This window comes from Tachypleus tridentatus, chromosome 4 (genome assembly GCF_004210375.1).
Source record: "Tachypleus tridentatus isolate NWPU-2018 chromosome 4, ASM421037v1, whole genome shotgun sequence".
Lineage (NCBI taxonomy): Eukaryota > Metazoa > Arthropoda > Merostomata > Xiphosura > Limulidae > Tachypleus > Tachypleus tridentatus.
This window is the reverse complement of record NC_134828.1, coordinates 44,024,239-44,030,275: the sequence shown is the minus strand read 5'-3', so window position 1 is coordinate 44,030,275 and position 6,037 is coordinate 44,024,239.

Genomic DNA, 6,037 nt, shown 5'->3' with positions numbered 1-6,037 from the left:
AATTTTTATTATTTGTCTTTACATCTCTCCTTTTGTTGTCAGTATTTGATTGCAAAACACTTCATGAAAGTTTTGCTTATTACTCATCGTAATTCTTACTTATTGAATATCAAGATATGCTTGATGTTGATCCATACCATATTTTCTTGCTGTTATTTAAGACTTATAACGTTGATAAATTGATATATAAAATTATATGCGGACTTTTCTCTGCGTTAATTTTATTTGCGAGGTTTCAGCCATTTTACCCATACATAATTCTACGTATTTTCTTGCTACTGCTTATCGCTTTAAACGTCCATGTATATTTATCTGTAATATATGATCGATTGAGCGAAGCATCATCTAACCCTTGAATAATAACCAGTAGGTAGTAGACAATAATAATTTGTTATTTCATTTCATACTCTCGAATGCGAAATCTTAGAACGACAGGGTGCTACAAAATTTATACCACAATGTCAGTGTTTAAATATTCACATAATGAAGGAAAACCACAGCACTCGTATATTCTATTCTACGATATTTCTCATTTAAAAATTATAATTAAAGACTACACAGAAACTGGTAAATGACGAAAAGGGATAAAGACTTACTTCATTCCATCAAATTTTGAAAAACTATATAATAAATAAACGTAGATTAATAACATGCTAATATCACAAAATGAACCTCATCTCATCAGTTTTGAGTTTTCTTTATATATTTGTGTTGAATACCAGTTAAATAAATTAAAACGGCACTTGTGCAGCATATATATACATACATAATTAAAAATAATGCAACGTTAAATAGATGCATAATAATTACTTTATTTCAAAAAGGGACCAAGCTCTAAAATGACTCAACATGTTTCGATGTTTTTACGCCACCTTCTTCAGTTTACAAGTTCAAGTTTAGTCAAAGTTTATATAACTATACAATCATTTGCACTCTTTTGGCACCATTTAGACATAAATACCTAGAGTTTATAAAATACGTCTAGTATTTTATTTCTTCTAAACATAGCCCATCTGTTTGTTCAGTACAATAACTTCGTTGTTGTTATTTTTCAATCTCTATTGTTTTTCTCATATTTAATTCACATTTCAACTCACTTGACTGATTAGTTTAACATTACTCCAGATGTTTAGAGAAACCCATTATCCCGTTTAACTGTCATATTTAGGAAATTTAACTAGCCCTTTCTTTCAATATTATCATCCCCAGTGTAAATCAAATAGTTGGACTGATCGAGTTAGGATGTCTTTAAAACTATAGTAATGTATCAACGTCACCCCGCTAACAACAGATATTAAATATCAGTTGACGTGTAGACAGCTTATATTGAAGTGGTTGCTAAAACCAAACATGATATTTCAACTATATATATATATATATAAAATTATGGCCTTGAAGAAGCCATGAATACTATTTAAACAAATGTCTGGTGTTGATATGTGTGTTGATACTATAATGAATAGATGAACACAATTAATCTTTTTGCTGTTGGACCAACATTCGTGATCAAGCCTGTGATTCTTTTTGACCTACTATATGAACTACATAATTTAGACTAAACATATTTTGTAGATTTATTAATGAGAGTATGCTCATGACTGTGACATTTACAAAACCTGAATATCACATGTGATACTTGTCGAATCACTAGACTATCAAAATTGATACTCAAAACAGAGGAAGGATTAAAATCAACGCATATTTCCTATTAACTATAACTGTTGAAAAATCAATTTGCGTTGTTGACATACTAACGCTACTTACAAAGAAAAGAAGTGTAGTCAACAACATTAATAGAGAATCACATCTCACTTAAACATGGGATCAAACACATTATTTGTTACATTAAAAGGATTGTTTGTTTGGTTTGTTTTCTTATAGCAAAGCCACATCGGGCCATCTGCTTTTTGCTACTTGTTCTAAAATTTTGTTTTTAGTACTGTAAACAGAAAAAATAGTACATGACAATTTATGTAAACCGCTAAGTATCAGTTTGTGATGTCTCAATTGAATAAGCATTATAAATATCGCGTTAAAACACTCTACTAGTGTAAGTGCATATATCTGAAATTGTCTGTCACAGTAGAACACTCTCTTTTTATATCTCTCAACAAATCTGAAAAGTAATGACCACATTTCGTCAAGAATTGACACACTAATGAAAACAGCTTCAGTCATCAGCTTCAAGTTTATTCTTGTGTGGTTTATTTAGGTCAGAGTCAGTCTGTCCAACTGGATTAGAACCGACAAGAAGTTAATATTTTATCGTATTTTTACACTGAACCTTTAATTAATTTTAAATTTTGTTTCACTCATTTCAGTACTTATTTATTTTGGTATCATAAGTTGTTATTGTTTGAAGTTAAGCCTAATTCCACACAATGAGCTACTATGCTCTGCCCACCACGTATATCGAAACCCGGTTTTATTGTAAGCCCCCAGACGTACCACTGTGCCACTAGGGAGCGACATTATACGACACAAAAGTTTCATTAAGTAGACTAGCAACTAGAAAATATGTCATTACCTTTAAAAGCCATAAGGAATACACAAGTCCTAGCAGCAAAAAGATGCATTGCTCTTACTTTTAAAAAGCTAGAAGGAATGCACTTATTTATGATGCGATAGTAAGTATATAAATATTGAAGCTAGAAAAAAATACACATGTTTTCATGTTGGTTTAATACGTATAAATAGAAACAATATTATTACGACTATCTAGATAAAAACAGTCTAGAGTCAATACATGGTGTTGGAATATACATTAAATTATCATAAATAAGCTAAGACACAATAACATAAAAACTGAAGTTCATTTCTTTTATTGACTATGATTATGTGAAGTCACCATTATTGTGTTTATTAATGCTTAGAATATACAAAGTTATTTTGTTCAAGAAATGCCTGGCATTTATGAAGATACCACATAAAGTTCATGTATATGATTTCAAACCTTGCTTTTAAGAAGTAATTTCATCAGAAGATTTTAACATACATTTACGTGCATAAACGTTACTTAAATAACGGAAATAGATTCGAATAATAAAAGTTCGTCAAAGGTTAAATTTTAGTTATCATGTGAACATTGTATAAATGTATTGGATTTATCTCTTTACTTGTTTATGTAGTTAACAATCAAACAAGCAACAGTCATTCTGTCTGCTTATTATAATGCCTCATAGTGGCACAGCGATATGTCTGTGGACTTACAACGCCAGAAACCAGTAATGGGCAGAGCACAGAGAGCCAGTTGTGCAACTTTATGCGTAACTTCAAACAAACAAGCCAACATTTTTTTCACTTTTTTATGTATTCGTATATGCTTTTAATATCTACAACAATTGTACTGATGTCTTAACGACAAAGCAATACGTTAATGAAAGGTAAAAATAAATACACAAAACGTGATATTTGTGTTTTAAATGCTTTTTGATAAATACCTTATCATTAGTTTTTCAGTTATTATCGAGATTGTAAATTATGTTGAGATATATAATAAAATACAGTTTTGACATTTTGGCACCCTCGTTTCCAATTCGTGTAGTCCAGTAGATCAAATGATGAGGTAAAAAAAAAAAGCACTTTTGCAATATTAACGAATGGAACACAGGAAGTGCTAAGATTAAGTGATTAATTCAGATACTTCGAGATCCGGCATGGCCAGGTGGTTAAAGCACTCGACTCCTAATTCGAAAGTCGCGTTCCCGTAAATCCCCGTCACAACCAACATGCTCGCCCTTTCAGCCGTGGGGACGTTATAAGTAACGGTCAATCCCACTATTCGTTAGTAAAAGAGTATCCCAAGAGTTGGCGGTGGGTGGTGATGACTAGCTGCCTTCCCTCTAGTCTTACACTGTTAAATTAGGGATGGCTAACGCAGATAGCCCTCGTGTAGCTTTGCGCGAAATTCAAAACAAACCAAACCAGATACTTCGTTTTTATGTACTCAAACATGTAGAGGAGGTCCTGGTTATATGCCGGAGTTACGGACCGGAAATGTGCAACAATGTATAACGGGGACATTTTCTAGACAAGGATAATAAGAAATGGAGCCATAATAGTTCAAGACCTATCAAACAGCATTTATATTTACCAACATTTCACTGAAAACTATTTTTATGAGGATTTTGAAGAAGCCCTGTACACTTTAAAACATTTTTAATAGAAAATTTATTTGTGACATTTTAAAGTAATGGCTAATTTTATTGTAAAAAATCATTTTAAAAATATTTAACAATAACCTTTAAATTTTAAGTTCTTATCCTGGGGAGTGTATACACTGTGCTTAATTCAAGAAGGTGTCATAAGAGGATTAGGTGGAGGATGAGAATGGAGATGTGACTGTAAGGTCATCAACATCACTGCCATATGCCGTCCTTATCTCAACAGAAGACGTAGGCTCAGGATTTTCCTTCACTTGAGAGACCTGGCATGGCCAAGCGCGTAAGGCGTGCGACTCGTAATCCGAGGGTCGCGGGTTCGCGCCCGCGTCGCGCTAAGCATGCTCGCCCTCTCAGCCGTGGGGGTGTATAATGTGCGGTCAATCCCACTATTCGTTGGTAAAAGAGTAGCCCAAGAGTTGGCGGTGGGTGGTGATGACTAGCTGCCTTCCCTCTAGTCTTACACTGCTAAATTAGGGACGGCTAGCACAGATAGCCCTCGAGTAGCTTTGTGCGAAATTCCAAAACAAATGCCTTCACTTGAGTGCCAGAAGAACCTGCTTTGGGTTCCTTGTGTGTTTGTTTTTAATAAAGAGTTCAAGGTTGTTTACTTTCCTACTTTGGTGCATTATTTAATCATATAAAAATTATTTTGTGCATTACTACTGTTAGTATAAAAAAGTAGGGTTAAGTGTAATCGGCAATCACGTATGTGCATGGAAATTTTACAGCGTTTCTGAAAAACATAAGTGCAAAACAACGTATACAGCGACGTTGTATAACGAGTACTCCATAATATTTCCGGCAGTTATACCAGTTATACAATCAGTTATGTAAGTGTTCTAATATGAACACCTCTTGTACAATATGTTGACTCAAGCTCAAAATTTTCTTAGTTATAATTATTGTGTAAAGCGTTTGTTCTCTTGTTTTAAATAACATAGATCCAATTTTATACACCTTTCAAGCATAAAATCTCTTAATATAATTTCACCATTGTCCAACAAGAGGAAGAAAAATAATATTTTATGAATATTTTCCAACTGCAGCTTTTAATAATAATGTACGGTTAAACATTTCTAATATTTATTTTTGCTTAAATCTTCGTTAATTATGCAGTATGTGTACGCATGGAGTGGTATACAACTGTTCACGACGCGAAAAGTACAACTATTTTGTGTAGGAGTAAATGTTTGTGTGTATTAACAAACGCGTAGACTTTACAGATCAACAGATGACAGTAAATAACATAAAAATCTACACGTTATTGATTATGAATTATAAGGTTGAACATGTTATTTTTTTAACATTCTGTCAATAACTATTACAACAACAGTACACTCCGTTTCCTACAGAAGTATTCACAAACAAAACAAAAACAAGTCATTTAGATTTAACCTCATTCAAGATTTAACCAGAGAAAAAAAGATCAGTAGCATAATGACTCCGAATGTGAAATTTCGAGATGTTTGAGAACATAACGACTAGAAGCTTTGAAAAAGATGACGTATTAATAGTATGTAAAGTGATTTTATGATTTATACATACAAAGGTGTACTGATACATAGCTACTTCAAGTTTTAATGAGATAGAGATATGCCACTAGTATAGTAATTTCAAACACCAAATAAGAGAGATGGAGCAAGAGAAATATCAAATCATTAATAAAAAAACAAATATTGGTTAGTAAGACGAATATTTAAAACTTTAAAAACATAGATCGGTCTGCAGTGTAATGTTTCAAGATTTATCAAATTGAAATAAATGAAAATGAACAGTGATTTATTGATTGGAAGGTTTCTGAAACCGAAGTTATTGAAGAACAATGATTTTTTAATTTCCAACTAAATCATATGAATTAGTTGTTTGTTTTTGAA